At 43.5% G+C, this 18,677-nt stretch overlaps 1 pseudogene; it reads right to left on the bottom strand.

The window, feature by feature from the left end:
- Positions 1 to 1,016: 1,016 nt before the first annotated feature.
- LOC123131674 (disease resistance protein PIK6-NP-like) lies at positions 1,017 to 9,018 on the bottom strand (annotated as a pseudogene).
- Positions 9,019 to 18,677: the final 9,659 nt, after the last annotated feature.

Raw genomic sequence — 18,677 nt, 5'->3', positions numbered from 1 at the left:
CTCTATTTTGCACTGCTCCTGTTGTTAGTTCAGTAAGTTTCAGTAAGAATGGAGTACATTTTCCTGGCTGAACCAAGTTCAGACAAAATAGGACAAATTGCATTCAGTAAAGCAAACTTTTGACTAAATTTTTGTCAAACAAGAGGACACATCTATCACCACATGTTCTTGGCTGAACCAAGGTCACCATAGGGTGTGATTGGAATACAAGAAAAGAAAAGTGTGTCTATGGATGACACATCTATTTTCAGTTTAAACTGTTTTGTCAAACTGAAAATTCCATAGTTGTAGCAACTCTGAAAAAAGTCCGAGATTTCTGACAGTGTAAATGGACTTCACAGTCCCAGATTTAAAATAGGGTGACTTGATGCCATTACGAAGACCTCGCCGTACATCCGCTCGGCGCCACACAGCCTCCCTGAGAGCAGTGAGTGAGCGAGTTGCATCAGTTAGTGAGCTCAAAACCAGTTCAGTAAGTAGCAGGGTGGAGCAGTGGAGTGTGACATCACTTGATGCACTAATTCAGTCAAAAGCAGAGTGAGAGAGCCAAATTCAGTAACATGCAATGTCTCGGTGGACTGTATGACCTATTGCAAACGAAAAACTTGCAAAAAAGCGTCTGTGAGAGAGTATGACCCTGATATATTAGTGGTTTTCGCTGTTTAGGTTCCAGTAAAAAAATGTCTGCAGAATGTCATCATGCTGTAGAACTTTGCAAAACTCCCTCAAGTAAAACTCCCTCAAGTTTCAGTGTAAAATGTCTGCAGAATTGAGCTGCAAACATACTCCCTCTGCTGCTCTAAACTTTTACAAATATTTGGAAGTTTCATTTTTATTTTTGGGTAGATGACCACACCACAAAAAGTTCATCTACAAAAGTTGTCTATGCTCACAAGTTTCAACCTAGAGCAGGATGGATCAACAACTAATGCATCTACAGCAGGATACTCACGAGTTCATCAACAACAGGATAGTCGCAAGTTCATCTAGTACAGCATGATGCACCTATAGCAAGAATGTTCAGCACTAGCTCACCTCACGGCGTCGGCGTTGTGGTGGTGGTGGTGGTGGGGGAAGTTGGGTGACGGCAGCGTCCAGCTCCTCCTCACGGCGACGTCCTCCCGCTCCTCCTCACGAGGCGTCCTCCATGCAGCTCCATCTCCGACTACTGGCGGCGGAGGGCCCCGGGAGGGAAGGGACGGGGACGCGGACGCGAGGTGGATGGAGGCTGCAGAAGACGAGCTCCTCACCTGAATACCGGCAGAAGCAGCCCCGGGAAAGCGAGTGGCACAAGCAGAGCGGAGAGCCGGAGGGGGAAAAACTGAGCCTTGTCCTCGTCGTGGTTCACCATGGGGAAGGATGAGGGGAACAAGGAGAGGGAAGCTGCGGGGGAGGCGTGGGGCGAGCGGGGGAGCTCCGGCGTGGGGGAGCTGAGCAGGGGATCTCCGGCGCGGGAGAGGAGTGGGGGAGCAGAGGAGCGCTGTGTTTGTAGGTAATTTGCTGGGGGGGGGGGGGGGGGGGGGGGGGGGTTCGAAAAACTACCACGATGACAAGTTTTCCCCAACGGACGGAGTACAACAAAGGAATACACATGGATGCATCCTGTCGTTAGTCTGTGACACATGGATACCTACATACCACTGCTGCATTACAGACTTACAGTGACCCAGTTTTGCAACAGGTACATCAATTACTAGTCCTACTGTATGTATAGTAGGTAGAATACAGGACAAGTACGGTAATAAGAATCCGATGGAAACACACACACACACACACACACCCAGACGGAGGGAGGGAGAGTTTAATAGTCAGTCAATAATGTTCACTCTCACGTGCTCCGCTACCTGACTCTCCACCGCTTCCCTCTGCGCCTCAAATATTTTACTGTATAAACTGTCACCATATTTAGGCAACTGGATTTCTTTGAGGCTTTTGAGGGCTGACAGCCCGCAGATGTCCTTCAGCTCCTCGCACACACCAATGTGTAGCAGCTCAAGCTTGGGCATTGTGTCTTCTTCAAACACCACCGACTGGAGCTTGTATAACCTTCGGAGCTCCAGCACCATGAGGCTAGGGAAAGATGACCTCTGCAAATGAAGCTGTGTCCCCCTGAACGAGTCATAGTGCAGACGTAGTACTGCTATATTTGGTAGCACCCCGAGGGCTTGTATGGCATCATCTTGCTCCAATCTGCTATTGGTTAGCACCAACTTGGAGAGATTCTGAAGCTTATGGATCCATTTTGTTACATTGACTAGCCTACCATGCAGAGCGAGGCTCTCGAGGCTGCTTGGTGGCAACAAATCCTCACCCAAACAGCCATCTAACATGTTCTTCTCTTCATGCAGGTCCCCTATTTCAACTGTTAAAGATTGAAGTTGATTATGACCAGCAATGGCAGACCATAACTCATTGATGGTTCTGTAGCTCAGACCACCCACTTTAAGCTTACGTAGCTGAGTAAGCTCTCCAAACTCTTTTATAGTGGCATTTCCGTTTCTCCCGGAAACATCCACAACACCTAGTGCATGAAGGGCCTTCAACTTACCAATCCCTTTAGGAAGTACAACGCCATCTAGCTTCATCTCCTGGAAGCGGTATAGATTGAATATATCATACCTGTTCAAACCAGCATCTAGAACTTGTGGTCTCAAGAAAAGATGACCTCTGGACAACAAAACATTGCATGTTTGACATGTGGAAATACGATTAATGTAATTTTCATGCTTATCAACTATGTCATCCTCTCTCTTGACACGGTCCCAATAACCATCTGCCCGAAGGTGCTGTAGCTTCCGAAGATTGGTGATTGTTGTTGGCAAATCAGATATATGTGTACCTCTAACATCCAGTGTTTCGAGGTGCCTCAAATTCTGGAAGGAATTAGGCAGGCATAAAATGCTGCAACATCCTCGAAGAGAAAGGTACTTGAGGTGACGGAGCTGCCCAATTTGATCAAGATGATGATCTCTTAACCCTAGTGTGTCCTCTAAGTCAAGCACTCGCACAAACCTCATATTGTCGGAGATGAAAAATGATCTCCACTCTCCAAACACAGTCAATGACCGTACATGTGACAAGTCTAGCTTGCTCTCCAGCACATCTTTATCCCTTTTCCAGTTGCTGCCAATGACAAGATGGCGTATTGCACCTTGTGTGTCACTCAAACAACATCCTTCCTCCAGCGTCAAAACAAGGTTTTCCTCCCTAGCCTTTGATATGCATATTTCACGGATCATATCATGAAGTTGGCAAGAATTGATTTTCTGACTGTATCGGTCTGTCCCTTCACCTGGCAGAATCATACTCCTATCCAAGAGCTCATCAAAGTACCTCCGACAAAGTTCAATTGCAGTCATGCCATGCATATCCCTTGAATAACCCTCTGCAGTCCACCGCCTCACCAAGCGACCCCACCTAATTCTCTGGTCTTCTTGAAATATAGATAAGTATAAGAAAGCAGACTTCAGACGGTATGGCAAACCATCGTAGCTCCTCATTAGAATTGTCTTTATTGTCCTAAGTTCAGAATTTATCTCCAATTCAGTGTTAATACCATCACTCATCTTCTTCCATTCAATAGCAGTTTTTGGTTTAGTGGCTAGGAATCCACCGATAGTGGATATTGCAAGAGGAAGTCCATCACATTTCTGCAGGATAAGTCTTGCTTGCTCCATCATAGCTGGGACTAAATCTGTTTTTTCACTATTGTCCTTGAATACCTGCAACGGACGTAATTTGAAAAAGTTAACTATTTGGATTAAAATATTAGTGTTGTTAAATTAAGAATATTTAGTAACATTAGCTTGTTTGTCCTAGTTTCCACTTCTACCTTATGGAAGTCAAAGCCCTGGCCCTAAGGGTATGTTTATGAAAAACTATCCTCTCCATGGATTTAGCATTTACAAAACTAAAATTCTCAGCATATGGGGAATTCACTAAGCATTGAAATTTCCTTGTATCCTGGGTGTGCACTAAACTGTAATCATAGATACTGCTACTATTGAAATGTTCACCTACAATAACATGCTTTGGGTGAAAAAAAACTATTAATGTACTTCACAAAAAAATCTAAAAGGTACAAAAATTTTGCCCGTGAAATGAAAAATAAATTTGAAGGAAAAAATTGCTACTTTAGCTGCAATTTCGATGGCGTCCATTAACACTCATAACAAAGTAATTTAGCTACTTTGATGGTTTCCATTAAACAAACAGATATAACTCCTTGACTATGGTGAGAACATTTGACGCTGCAATTAACTCAAGGAAGCAGAATTTTACAACAACGTTTCTCAGGGCAAGAAAGAATGTAGTTGATTGCTCCAAGGACCTACCTAATTACAATCTCAACAAAAAACTTCGTCGCATTTCTGTGCCATGTGGAAACAAAATTGAGGGCACAAACTTGCTTGCACACAAACTGCAACTTTTTTATGAAACTTTGTTCAAGAGGTTGCAAATCTTTGGTCTTGATGCATTGCTAAAAAAGGAACAATTTACAAGAATAAGCCTACGCCATTACAAACAAACATCAACAGAAAGGACAACAGCTGAGAACCGGTAACCACTAGACGCTCATTGCAACAGGCACTCCACCAAACCAATGATAACCTTAATGCCTTACACCCGCTACAACAGACCGGCTAAAGCCTGTCATAGGGAGAGAGAATATAGCAAGAAGGGTAGAGCTAGGCCATGCCAACTTGAGAAAATGGTGGCTCATTAACAACAGTGAATTACCTCCTCACGCCATTGACAAATTCGCACCTGCCACACCCAAGGTGAACCCTCCTCCCACCAAGTAGGACAAATAGGGTGTGACACACACAATGAGGAAGCCCTGGCAGGCCCACGCAGCACACAAGAAAGATCGGCACATTTATTGTACCACAAACTGTGGCTGGCAACCTAGCTATTGCATCCCCACCCAACAGCTATTGCAGTGAACTTCCAAGTCACCAGATGTTGTCCGACCATTGCCTCGTGATGCAGACAAACCATGCTAGCCAAAGCATGGTCATCGTCTACGAACCCTGACACACTCAGACACCAGCCAAGACAAGCGTCTGAGCAACGTTGGTGGGACAACATGGCACAAGTTCCTCAACATTCACTCCCTTGCCACACGAAGCCACAAATACCTACACATGATATATGCGCACGCCCTTGCAAGCTAAACGATGCCCCGCGGACCCAGAGAGACACCAACTGTGGCTCACATGAACACAGCAACAAGCTTGCTGTTGTCCTGGCCTCCGCTCGAACCTAAGACAACCAGAGCGGCAGAATCCCGATAGCACCGACAAACATGTCAGCTGCTGGCCATCACCGCCCCACCACCCTGCGGAGGCCCCAACATGCCGCGTGTACGGAGGCTCCGCTTGTAGCATCCAAGCCCGCTGCCCAGTCACACGAGCCCACCACGGCACCTTCCTGAAATTTAGCAAGACGGTCCAGATCTAATATGTTCCTAGATATAATGGACATTTTCCTAGATCTAAAATTACGCAAGTACAAGATTATTAGAGTTTAAACATTTTTTTTTCAGAGAAGACGTCACCTTTTATACTTCTAAATTGCAGATTGAGAGAAAAATATAATGTTACATGAGGTAAGAGTAATGAAATGTGAAGCAAAAACTATATGAAAGGGAAAAAGGGCTACTAGTTCTAAAATTACCTTCTTTTTTAAGAGGTCAAGTGCAGCATCCTTTTTCAGACCACCAAGATGGTACCTGTTCTTGTCCTCTACTGAACAATGTTTGGCAATACTGTTTTCTCTTGTGGTGACTATGATCCTTCCAGCATTATACAAACACGATTTGACCAACTCCCACTCAGAGGTGGACAATATATCATCAAGAACAACAAGGCACCTTTTCATTTTTAGTACCCGAGCTAGTTCCTCCTTCAACTCTTGAAGATTCATCACTGATATGCTTTTCTTCTGTGCCCCAGTTGTTGCTCCAGCCGGATCTTCTTGGATAGTATTCTGAAGCTGCAAAGCCAAATCTCTAAGGAGTACTTCTGGCTTAAAAGGACGCAATGCAGTGGCCCAAGCACGCTTCCAGCCACCAAGTTCTTGGCTCCGGTAGATGCTTCGAACAAGAGAGGTTTTCCCAAGACCTCCCATTCCCCAAACTGAGATCACCGTACAACACTTCTTGTTGTCGGGCTGGCCAACTAATTTGATAAGAAAAAATTTCTCTGTTTCTCGCCCACAAAGCAATTCATCAGCCAGTGCCAGTGTCCTGCTGCGATCAAACTTCTTTCTAGCAGTTGAGTTACAAATTTTGTCTTCACCTGCAATGTTAGGTTCTGGGTTTTCCTCATGTATTTCATCGCTGGGCAATGCTGTGTCTGTCTCACTGGTAGCAACTTTGTTTCTGTAGGAAATAGGCTCGGTGGAACATGATGCTCGGTTAACCTAAACAAAAAAGAACAGATCTATGAGAATTTATGTACTTTTGCTCAGAGTTAAATGTTGAGGATTTTCAGGTGCACACTTTTTGTGAGAGTAGTATGCCCAACAGATTATCTAAGTCCATATACAATGTGTTCATCCTTACTCAACTTTAAAGCACAATATGTTTTTCAATTAGTGTGCATTATACGAAGACGCATGTCTCAGCTTTATTTCCCTCTAACTTTAAAGTTTGTTAAATAAGTTTGAGCACCAGGATTAGCTCATTTATACACAAATGTTTGCCAATTTTAGTGAGAGCACTATGCCCAACAAATTATCTAACTTCATATATATCCTTGGTTCCACTTTTAAAAATAATGTTTATTTTTTCAATTCGCGATACTAGGAGGTATGTCTCAGTTTTCTTTCCCTCAAATTTTGATGTTTGAGCACCAAGATTGGCTTGTTCGTACACAGTTGTTTAGGCTACTAAAGCTAGATTGCTAGGTTGTGCGCGTGTGTGTGGCTAAAAAGAAAACACTAGTGAACATTTATACATCCCAAATATAATCTATGGATATGGAATTCAAGATTTGAATTTCGATTTTTCAATCAGTGCTGGAGTCCCACCTTCAGTTTCTCCTCCACGGTAGCAGCCTTTGCTTCGTCGTTGTTGTCGACCATTGCTACACTAACAGTGCCCATGTTAACCTGTCCCACTGAATTCTGCAATCAGACGTGAAATGAAAAGAAGAATCAACCATCTGTAATAAGAAATAAACAAGTCTATAACAAAACAATGCAAGAAACAGACTTACCTTCTTGTGGAACAAATAAATAGTTTGATCACAGGACAACTGCTTGAACTCTGAAACTTGGTACGGTTTCTCTGTGCACAAGCATGCAATTTCAACTTGCTGCGTGGAAACGATGATTCTACTTTGTTTCTTGTTGTCAGGAAAGTACTTCTTAATGCAATGCCACTCTTCTATCGTGGACAGGTCATTTATGATAACCAGGTAGCTATTGCTACACAACAGTGCATTAAACACATGGACTAAATCACTTTGATCCATCTTCTCCATCTTGGCCAGAACAGCCCCAACACTTGTTTCTTTTCCAGGCTTTCCAACGTAATCATAGGAATTTTCATAAAATTGCCTTTCCAAGCTCTGAAGAAATTCTTGTGGATTGAAAGATGGCTTTCCAACCTCATCATGTGAATTTTCATAAAACTGCCTTACCAAGCTCCGGAGGAACTCTTGTGGATTGAAAGGATGCATCAATCTAATCCAAGCATGGAAGCCAAACCTTTTCAATACCTTCGGGTCATCATAAATCTCCTGGATGGCGGATGTCTTCCCAATATCACCGCAAGTTCCCCACATGGCAATTACCCTAAGGTTCACATCGTTGCTGTTAATCAGCTGATGGAGGTCCACCACTGATGATTTTTCATGCACAAAGGTGGCAAACCTTGCTTCTGTGATGCCAAACATTGCCACACTGGCAATGCTGGCCTGCTCCTCTGCCGCGGTAGGATTGGAGCATGAGCTCTCCTTGATGAGGCGATAGCGCAGGTTCCTGTTGCTCACATCCTCCACCTCAGCCCTCAGCTCCTTCACCTCCTTGGCGATGCGGCGTCGGTCACCTGGGTTGCGGGGAATGCACCCCAAAAATGGCCTTTTCTCTGAGTGGAGGCCAAAATCCATGAGGCTGTCCTCCACTTTGTAGGCCAGGACCCCAATCTGTTTCACCCAGGTGGTGAGCACCTTGTTCTGGCTTTGCTCCTCATCAGCCGTCATCAGGAACGACTGCATCATCTGCAGCTCGTCCCTGATGAAGTTCACATCGCGCTCGACGCCAAGCTGCAGGGCGATCTCCTCCGCCGCCTTGGACGTGGCATAGCCCAGTGCACCGCCCAGCGCGGCCTTCCCCAAGCTCACCCCCGTCGCCTCCATGGCTCTGCTTTCTCACTGTGATGTGGACGTGGTGGTGCTAATGGCAGATGTGAGTCTAGCTAGCAGCTGGCAAGGGCATGTGGATTAGTAAGGTGAACCCATTCCAGCTACAAGCTTTGTGTCAAGTTGGCATTTTTCTTATCTTCATTACAAGGCCCGAGGCACCATCATGTGCGCTGGGTAATCTAGTTACATGGCCGGGTCTGAATCTGAACTTGTGATTAAACAAACGAGTATGGCTTCTTGATTACAGCGAGCACATTTGACGCAGCGACTGACCCCAGCTGGAGGAGGCTCAATCTTTTACTGCAGAGTTGTCGCCCACTTACTGTTGTCGTCTATAGTATTTTGCTTGAGGGCGTATACAGATCTGGTGATTAAACTAGGTTGGCCACAACACCGTGAGGCAGAGAAATGCAACTAAATTAAACTACTAGGTTGTACCTTCACTGCTGGGAGCTCGCCGGAGACTGCGACCACTCACTGCGGAGGTGTTCTGCTCCGTAGGTAACGCACCGTAGCCGCGCCGCCGTGCCCTGCCGCGACCCAACCACCGTAGCCGCGCCCGTCGCAATCCGACCTCGCTAGCCCGTCGATCGAATGCCATCGCGACCCGCCGCCAGGCTCCGCCGTCGCCGCCGCCGTACCGTCGAAGGAGCAGAAGGGATTTGGGGGAAGTGATGGTTACGGCGGAAGCGCACCTAGGTCTTACGCTTTCATAGCGCGGAAGCGTATGTTAAGCCTCTTCAGTTTTCATTGTGACTTTCAGGGCTTGGGGTTGGAGATCAGTACCAACTATTTGATTAGAGACGGTACTTCAGAAATTTGAATACAGCTAAATCCTACTCCCTCCGTTTTTAAATATAAATCGTTTTAGAGATTCAAACAGAGACTACATATAGAGCAAAATGAGTGAATCTACACTCTAAAAGCATCTACAGTCGGACGTCTCAAAGCCGCTTCAAACGACCGGGCAGACAACCCGAACACTGACCGGTCACAAAAAACCACCCGGGCCGCGGGCGCCTCAAACGCCTCATATTCAGTCCAAATATGGGGCGGATATGGGGCGTCCGGGCGCGTCCACCACGTCAGACCCGACAACCCTACCCCACCACAAATCCACCCCCTCGACCTATGAGATCCATTTGCTCTCTCCTCTCTTCTTCCTCCTCCATGACGGACGTCTCGCAGCTCCGCCGCCCCCATTGCTCCGTAGCCGTTCCAAGCCTCTGCGTCGCCAGCATCGACAGAACAGTCCTCTCTCCGTTCTCGCCGCCGAGGACGTCGTCACCAGCCCGGACACCGTCGCTGTACATCCGGCAACTCTCGGGCTGCTTCTTGCACTCTATGTGTTCCAACCGGGTTTTTTTTTGCAAGGAAAATGATGAATTCCGATCATTAGTCGGGCGAGGAGTATAGACCGATGGAGCTTGATCAAATGATTCAAGATGAGTTCTTCGATTCGTCGGATTCGAGCGAAGAAGTGGACATAATCATGCTCATGAGCATGCAAGAGGAAATGGACCGGCCAGGTGGAGAATATTCTCAAATTGAAGGGCTCAATCAAAGGAAGAAGACTGATCAATCAGGATAGGGTGTCCGAAGCACGGATACTGCACAGGACTACTTTGCTCCTAACCGAACTTTCCCGAATGATCCATGGGTTCATCGCCGTTTTCGCACCATTGTATTGCGCATTATGGAGTGAGTAGAGGCACACAGTGATTATTTAAGGCTGAAAAGGAATTGTTCATGGAGCTTCAATGATGTGGGGTCAGAAACTTTGTGGCAGTTGATGACATGTTGTGTTATTTTGCACGATATGATTTATCGAGGATGAGAGTGATGGTGTTGCCAAACCAATGATTTCCAAGCGCCCAGAGAACAAGTTCAAATTTTGAAAGATCAAAATGCAAATCAGCTTATGAACTTTCCACAGATGCATCAAAATCTTCGAGACCATTAGGTGTACGCACAACTACTCAATGATTTTGTGGAGCATATGTGAACCCACAATGGAAACCAAATAGCTAATGCTTGAGTTGTGCACTTAAAATAAATTTTGTGTATGAACTATGTATTTTTGGTACCAACATTTGTTATTACATGCGACATTGTTGTTTATGATGGACATGCATGGATTTGAGATATGTGGATTCCGGACATGAGATATGAGGCGTCGTCATTCCCGGGCGTTTGAAGGGCCGGATTTGCCAAGTCCGGCTGTAGATGCTCTAAAATATGTCTATATACATCCATATGTTTCATATGTAGTTTGTACTGAAATATCTAAAAAGACTTATATTTAAGAACAGAGGGAGTAGAAAACAAATATGTGTAAAGAGATTAATTTGAATCATAAATTCAATAAAAAAACAAATATCAACTACTTGGGGATTATCCGGATCACGGAATTTGCAAAGCACACGATGCGTGCAAGAAATTTAAACATATAATCACATATTTGCGGAGTACGGAATTTTGGAAGTCTGGAGCATGTTATTTCAAATAACTAAAACAATAGATTTTCAAGTTTCAAGAAAATTGAAAAAACTATGTGAAAACTTATACATATTCACTATGGAGCTGTAAAACTTCATTTGAATATATTGTGATTTGTAAGATACACACGCAAAAAAAAAAATCCAACCCAACAACAAAAAGAGCCCATTTTCGTTATAAAAGCGCACATGTACCGATGTACGTAGTATATGATCCTTGAAAACATCTACGTAGTATATATGTGTGTGTATGCACAATTTTTTCAGTTTGTTTATGAATGTATAAAACTGGCATTTGAGTGCCGGGATCCATGGAGCCAGTTCTCCATTTGCACTTTTCGGGTATCCCTGTTCACATGGCAATACCAATCTGCTGACTATTTAAGAGGTACATTTTGTACGAGAGTTGATGTCCAATAATGACTGAATTTATGAAGATGGCTAATTGTCTAAACTACTATATATGATACTCTTTATCTCTTATATATCTCTTTTTTTGCGGGGTAATATATGATACATGCATACACATGAAAAAACCTATGCTCTTGTAGATGTCCAGAACATCTGACCACAATTGGAAGGAAAAACTTATGCGAAATGGAAAGCTATATGTATCGTAAAGTTTTGCCGTTGGGTAAAAAAAATTATCTCTACTAAGTGATCTTCTACAGGTGAGGGGTGGATGTGTGGTTAACGAATTTTATTCCAAAGTGCCGACCATACGCCTTTGTACGAGTTTTATACTAACTACATGTCAACTACAGGCCACATGTAATCACTCAGAAAGTTAGAAATGTGTTTTGGATCCCGGGATACGGTGAGCTCAATTTGCGAAAAATATGCAAAAATGGATTATTGAAGTCCCAAAAAATTCTTGAAAAAAATAGACATGTACACATGGATGTAATCTATGTACTCATAAATTGTCATCTAATACATGTTTATTTACATGATTGCACAAAAAAACGACATATTTGTGGGTGTGTAATAGCATATGTATAATACTTATATATATATATATATATATATATATATATATATATATATATATATAACACGCATGTGTTTTTTCAGTTTTTTTAATCTTATGAATATATTTTTAATTGTGGGCTCACTGGAGCCCGAGCTCCAAATCACCTCACTCGTAATCCACGTGATTATGCAAGAGTATTCATTATAGATGTGGATAAAATGAAAGTTCCAACATTTTAACTGTCTACTGTATTATTATTATTATTATTAAAATTATCTTTTCATTAACTTTGAAAAAAATTGGACTATATATATATATATATATATATATATATATATATATTGGTGGGTTTTATGAACATGTCTTTTACAATAGAAAAGTTGATGGTTGAAGTTGTGTCTTGAACACAATACTGTACTTGGTTAAAAACAATAGCTTAGAGAATATAGAAATCAGTATTTGACACGCAACCATGAAAATTTGCTTCACACCCTATATTCTATCTTCTCCCTGCCTACTTCAAACACGTGTGTATTAATTTCAATATGCTATTTTTAAAACTAGGTGTGCAAATATGTATTAACAGACCATATACAAAATGGAATATGATTTTTGAATAACGTGTTATAATATTATTAACATCTACAAAAATAGTTATTTTTGCGTGGGCAAAAATAGTTATTATTATGAACAACAAAGCCGAAAATAAATGTATTCTAGCCACTGAGAGAGGATCCAGGTGCACACTAAAATTAAAGAAGTCCCCATCATGTGATGCCATGTTTATTAATCTCGTTGAGCGTGACACTTGTCCCCCACTAGAAGCAGGCCCCAAAGTATTTTTTTTCTTATTGATTGAGCCCTAGTATGAAGTGTGTGTGCTCCGAACGATGTGCACTCATTCTTGACCTACTTGTTTTTTATCTCACTGGCTTTTTCTATGGGCAGCGAGTATCACTACCCTTTCTGCAAAAACTATTTTTGAAATTGCAGTAAAAATCTGTTTTTTTAATTAAAAATCCTGCTTTTTAAAAAACTTACAGGCATTTTGTTTGCTTAAAAAAACTTCATGGCAAAAGGATGGAAAAACTAATTTAGAGCTTAAAACTTTTTTCGAGCATGCTTTGTTTCTCAGAGCACAATTGTGTTTTTAGTCAAAATATACAAGCAACTAGAAAGCATGACACATCATATATCTTTTCCAGAATTTGTTGCATTATTAGATTTTTTATATATTTGTTGTTCGTCCTAGAGCCCATTTCACCTCACTCCTTTGCCACCCAAAAATTATTTTCTCCATTTAACTTAAATTCAAATTATATTATTTTCTCTTCTCATCGCTCAATTTCAAAATTATCCATCTCATCAACTAACAAACTATCATATAACTACTCTAATAGCGCGAACCTGGGTCATGTATAGGAAGTGATGGAATGCTTTCTCTTTGCATCTTGTAGCATGTGGAAGAGTTCTAGGTTTATGTGGGGCATGAAATTTCTGCTCGTGAACTCATATGCTCCCTCATGAACAGTAAAAAAATCAAAACAATTTGAATTTTTTGGGAACAAAGCTTGATGAATTCTCAACATGTGAGCAAATTTTCATGAAGAAACAACATTCCAAAATGCTCCATAAAAAAATTGAAGCTCCAAAAAGTCTGTTTTTTGGAAGCATTTTGGAGAATCGATTTTGTTTTTTTATGGAAGCATTGTGGAACATCTTTTCTACATTAAACTTTTCATGCATGTAGAACATTCGTCAATGTTTTTTGACAAAATAATCAGAATTTTTTTTCTACCATTTATTTTGAATTTACTGTTCACAAAGGGTGCATATGAGCTCGTGAGTAGAAGGTCACTTTTGTTTATGTAAGTACAACATTATTCCTCTATTCGAAAAAAAACATTATGCTCTCTATGTATTTATTATTTTCTGCCACATCATCACATATCTCGCATAGTAGATCTTACCAACAAAACCATCAGAAAATTACCATTTTGGGGCACAAATCAAGAAACTTCTAGAGAAGTATTCATGCATTCGCTTTCAAGTATGAAACGACGGGGGAGGGCATGGCCTTTCTCACCAGCCAGACAGCGAGCATCTTTTTGCATCACCCGAGGTTGAGGCAAATGGCCAATAGAATGCCCCGATCTAGCATCTCTTCGCATCAACCGAGCTTGGATCCACGCTCTTGACCAATCTAAGCCTGCGCGCTGCGACCGACGCACACCCACTCTCTATCCGTGTATTTGTCCCTCTGGCTTTTTCTGGATGGGCGGCAAGTGTACCTTTTTAAATTTTGCATCTTGCTCATAGAAAAGGAGCAAAGCACATGAAAGTACCATGACAGAGCCAAAAGCTCACAGTTTTTTTACTACAATTTTCAAGGCACATCTCGTGCATGCTGCATTGAAAACATATATCTCCAAACCGATTTATGAAAACGATGAAAATGAAGACAAGTAGGGCTAATCAGAATGAACAAAACAGCCCTAGGGACCTCTGTTAGTTACGTTTTCAAAGAAAGCAAATGCATGCACAGTTGTTTAGCCTGAACAAACTGCAAAGCAGTGCACAACAAAAGGAGTGAAGCACAGTTATCTACAAGTGTCACATTGCACTAACCAGCAGAGTGAGGAAACGACCAAGAAAGCAGAATCTTAAGCATGGTGTACACCAAAGAGCACTATCTGCATCCGGAGTTCTTGTGCAACTGACACACGCTAAAAGCTCGTGATAAAACGTTCAGATTTTTCTTTATGAAAACAAGTTAGTACACCGGCACAATATACATATTTTGTGCTGTAAAATTTTAGTTATAGACTTGATTCACAACTTGGCAAAACAGTAAGTACAAATCATGTTATGAATAGTTCACATTTCTAAGTGGACCATGAATTGTGCACGCTGACATTGTCACAGCTGAATTTGTTATATTGGTTTCTCGAGCTGTGAGTTGAACTTGTGATTTAAATTTTGCAACATGCCACATGCATATCTGGTCCCAATTAATTTCAGAAATTTGAGAACCTGCAACATGTGTTTTTGACATCTGGTCACCGGTTGCACAGAAATTTCGAGTGCACATTGTATGTTTCCTGCGCTAATGGTTCAGAAAAAAAAATTGATATTGCTTTTTTAGACAATTCGCAAAGATTTATTACGTCGTCACCAGTTGAACCGGGACGAAAGAGAGGTTTCCGGAGTGACCTAACCATACACGGCGGCCGACCCCGAGCTTCAAAGCATGCTTTGCTAAATTGTGAGCCTCCACATTGGAGCTCCTAAACTTATGAACGAAATTACAAGAAATAAAATTGCTAGAGTAGGCTATGATTTCATGCACAATCGCGTCATATTCCGCTCAGTTCTTCTCCTTTATGTTGTCTATCACCTCCTTGCAATCGGAGGCAACATGGATTGACTATAGTTGGAGATCTTCCGACAAAGCTAGTGCCTCCCTTACTGCCAAAGCTTCTAGGGTGGTAGGGTTGGTGATCGCTGTGAAGCCCAACGTTGAGGACCCCAAGAACGCTCCAAATTCATCTCTTGCTATTGTTGCAATGGTACCCACGCCGCGTCTCTCTGCAACTGCTGCATCAACATTAATCTTTGACATATTGTGCGGCGGTCTGAGCCATTGCTTCGGTCTCTGATTCACCTGGCCGGACGTTCTCACCGGAGAAACCCTAGTCTGGGTCTGAAACTCTGAAATATATCTCTGGATGAATAGATGTGTAGTCATAGGAGATTGGTGGATATCCTCATAGACCGCTTTTCTTTTCGCACTCCAGATCGCCCATAGTGTAACTGCCAACAGCATGAATTGTTGCGCGTTTAGTGCATCATTCAGGGCGAACAGCCACTGCCGAGGGTCATCATTGCTGTATTGGCTCAACTTCTCAACTAAGTCCTCATCCGAAAGAGCCCAGATACAGCGAGCGTTGGTGCAATCCACCATCGTGTGCCGCCAAGAATCCTGGATGCCACAAAGCTTGCATGCTTTAGAAACACTCATATTTCTGTGAACAAGAACATCGGCGATCGGGATCGAACTTCTTGCTAGTCTCCACAGGAAATGTTTGATCTTTGGTGGTAGATTAGCTGCCCATAGCAACGACCACGAACTGCTATCACGCCCAATCTCCGAGGTTCCCTCCTCCTCGTCAATCCAAGATTCCCTAGCGATCTTTGTTTGTGTAATCAACCTGTACGCCGATAGGACTGAGAAGCCACCCTTCTTCTCCGCACTCCATGCCCAGAAGTCAGAGATGTTCCTTGTACAAAGGGGTATGTTCAATATTGCCTCCGCATCGATTGGCAAAAATACTGAACGGACTAATGCTTCATTCCAAGTGGCAGTTGCAACCGTAATCAGATCCGAGACCATAGTCGGCGGCGATGGGACCCTTGACGTGATCGGCCTCCTCATGCCCTGTCTTGGAAGCCAGTTGTGGCTCCAAATACGCGTAGTTTGCCCATCCCCAATGCGACGTATGATCCCAAGCTTAAGCATGTCTCGTCCATCCAATACCGCCCGCCAAATCTGAGACGGCCTCCCGCCGAGTTGAGCTTCAAGCAATGTTGTGTCCGGGAAGTATGCCGCCTTCAAAATTCTGGCGCTTAGGGACCCGGGGTCTGTAAGTACTCTCCAGGCTTGCCTGGCAAGCAGCGCGAGATTGAAAATTTCCATATCACGAAAGCCCAGCCCGCCCAGGTGTTTCGGTCGTGTCATAACATCCCACGCCATCCAGCTAGGTTTTCTTCTGCCTGCTTTACTTCCCCACCAAAATTGACGGATAATAGTCGTGATATTGTCACACAGGCCACGGGGTAGTCTGAAGCAGGCCATGAAGTAAACCGGCAAAGCTTGGGCCACAGCCTTGATAAGTACCTCCTTGCCTGCTGTCGAAAGTAGTTTTTCCATCCAGCCTTTAACCTTCTCCCAAACCCTGTCTCGGAGATATCTGAAAGTACCCATCTTCGACTGCCCTACATCAGTTGGCATTCATAAGTATCGATCACTCAAAGATTCATTTTGTACATTGAGCGTGTTTTTGATGTTATCCCTCACAAGTTGCGGAGTCCCCTTGCTGAAAAATATAGATGACTTATTGTGGTTTACCCTTTGTCCAGAAGCAGTACAATATATATCCAACAGTTTTGACATCTCTGCCGCCCCCTGAACACTTGACTTGAACAGCAACAGGCTATCATCGACGAAGAGAAGGTGGTTAACAGCCGGGGCTGTGGGTGCCACCTTTATCCCACTGAGTGCTGATGATCGAGAACTGGATTTCAAAAGGCACGAAAGGCCCTCTGGTGCGATCAAGAAGAGGTAGGGGGAGATCGGGTCTCCCTGACGGATGCCACGTGAAGGCAAAATACTCTCAAGTCTTTCTCCATTAAACTGAACTAAGAATGATACCGAGCTGATCATCCTCATTACTATATCCACCCACTTTAGGTGGAAACCCAGCTTGATCATGATTGCTTGAAGATAAGACCACTCCAGCCTGTCGTATGCTTTCATCATATCCAGCTTTAAAGCGCAATAGCTGTTGGACTTTGCCTTGCTGCGTTTCATAAAGTGTAAACACTCATATGCACATATAATATTGTCAGTGATCAGTCTACCTGGAACGAAGGCTGACTGCTCTTTGAAAATAATGTCTGGTAGTACCACTTTAAGCCTGTTTGCAACAACCTTTGACGCTATTTTGTAGATGACATTGCATAAACTTATTGGGCGGAATTGAGTAAGCACGGTTGGGTTTATCACTTTGGGTATAAGCACCAAGACCGTGTCATTCACACATTCGGCACTTTCCTCCCCTCGAACGATTCTCAACACCGCCTTTGTTACCTCCTCCCCACACAAGTCCCAGTGACGTTGGTAAAGTGTGCTGGAAAGCCATCCGGCCCTGGAGACTTTGTGGGAAACATCTGAAAGAGCGTTGTTTTCACTTCATCACTTGTATAAGGTGCAGATAACTGTTCATTCATTCTTGTTGTTACTTTGACCGGCACATGTTGCAACACTTGATCAATTCCCGTGACGCCTTCCGACGAGTACAGATCTTTATAGAAGTCAGACACCATGCTTTTTAGTGCTGATTTGTCATCGATCATGGCTCCCAAGGAGTTGGACAGCGCTTTGATCATATTTTTATTCCGCCTCTGGCTTGCTCTCATATGAAAAAACCTCGTGTTCTTGTCGCCAGAAGCTAGCCATTCTATGTGTGATCGTTGACGCCACATCAACTCCTCCCGATGGTATAGCTCGACGAGCCTCTCGCTGATCTTCAGTTCCGCGTGTGTCGGCCCCACCCTAGCTGGTTCCCCTCGCAGCCGATGCAGCTCCGAGTTCAAGTGTTTGATCTCCTTCCGGACAGACCCAAAGGTTTCCCTGTTCCATCTATCTGGGTTGTTTGATAGCACCATGAGTTTTTCCCTGAGACCCTCCATTGTTATAGGATTCGGATCATCGCTCCAGTGCTTGGTGATCGTGTCACGCCAGGTCTCATGCGACTCCCACATTACCTCGTATCCGAACGGGGGCTTCGCCGGCGGACGCCCGTTGTCGCCTCTCAGGCTGAACAGAATAGGACAGTGGTTGGAGCCCGTTGCAGTTTCATGTTTTAGATTTGCCTCTAGATACAGAACACTCATATCAGCCGATATAAGAGCCCGATCCAACCTGCACCTAGTGTAGCTGCCGCCTGTTACTCTCTTTTCAAAGGTCCAGAAATTTCCTTCATAGCCTACATCCATGAGCATGCAAACATCAATAGCATCTCGAAAACCTTGGATATGGGCATTACTGCGTTC

The sequence above is a fragment of the Triticum aestivum genome, chromosome 6A (genome assembly GCF_018294505.1).
Source record: "Triticum aestivum cultivar Chinese Spring chromosome 6A, IWGSC CS RefSeq v2.1, whole genome shotgun sequence".
In the NCBI taxonomy this organism is placed as follows: domain Eukaryota; kingdom Viridiplantae; phylum Streptophyta; class Magnoliopsida; order Poales; family Poaceae; genus Triticum; species Triticum aestivum.
This window is presented reverse-complemented; position numbering and strand designations above follow the sequence as displayed.